General features: G+C 30.3%; 1 pseudogene; it reads left to right on the top strand.

Annotated features, from left to right (window-relative positions):
- Positions 1-441: 441 nt before the first annotated feature.
- LOC131767499 (U6 spliceosomal RNA) lies at positions 442-537 on the top strand (annotated as a pseudogene).
- Positions 538-1,042: the final 505 nt, after the last annotated feature.

Genomic DNA, 1,042 nt, shown 5'->3' on the forward strand with positions numbered 1-1,042 from the left:
AGGACATGGAGGTTAACATGAACATACTGTAAAACTCAACATTCCTACTTCTAGATACATACTCTAGAGAAACCCTCACACATTTATAAGAGGGTACATATGCAAAATATTGACCAAAACTGAAATGTCTATGGGAAGGAAAATAACTAACTAAAATATGGTATGTTCAAATGATAGAATATCATACAACAAGTAAAAGCAACCCACTAATTATATATATATATATATATATATATATATACACACACACACACATACATATATACATAATTAGTGGATTATAAAAAACAATGCTGTCAGAAAAAAAAGCAGTTGCAGTATAATTTACACAAGATGAATTCATTTAAGTAAAGTCTAAAACATAAAACAATACTCTAAATTTTATCTGAATATATTTTTATGTGTGTAAAGGCATAACATTTGAATGAAAAGACACATTGAGCGCTTGCTTCAGCAGCACATATATTAAAATTGGAACGATACAGAGAAGATTAGCCTGGCTAAGTTGCTAGAGCTGTTGAAGCCACCAAATTTTTTGTGATACACTAACAAGCAGGAAGTGGGCAGATGAATTCACCTACCTGCATCCTTACCTCATTTATATCCTTAGCACTGCTTATTAACTGCTTTTGTGGTACACCAACATAAAAGCCTTGAACCAAATCCAAGTTGTGATTTTTCACCTACCTTCAAACTAAAATTAAAGCTTTGTGTTCCAGTCTAAGATACAGAGAAATCAATATAGAGAGACATTTAAAACAAGAAAGAAAGAAAAGACACATAGAATTTATAGGGAAAGGGGAAGGAAATGGGACTAGATTGGGGGGACAAAGACTCCAACTTATCCTTAATGTTTTAATCACTATATTATAAAAAGATAAAGCAAATGACAAAATGTTAACTACTGAGGATTCTTTATGGTCATTTTCTAGTGTATGTTTTATTACTTTGTGTAATTTCCTATATTTTTAAAATATTTCAAATTTTAAAATTTAATTGCACAAATTTTAAAATTTAACATCACACACACCTAGCCTTATAC

The sequence above is a fragment of the Kogia breviceps genome, chromosome 12 (assembly GCF_026419965.1).
Source record: "Kogia breviceps isolate mKogBre1 chromosome 12, mKogBre1 haplotype 1, whole genome shotgun sequence".
NCBI classification, from domain to species: Eukaryota; Metazoa; Chordata; class Mammalia; order Artiodactyla; family Physeteridae; genus Kogia; species Kogia breviceps.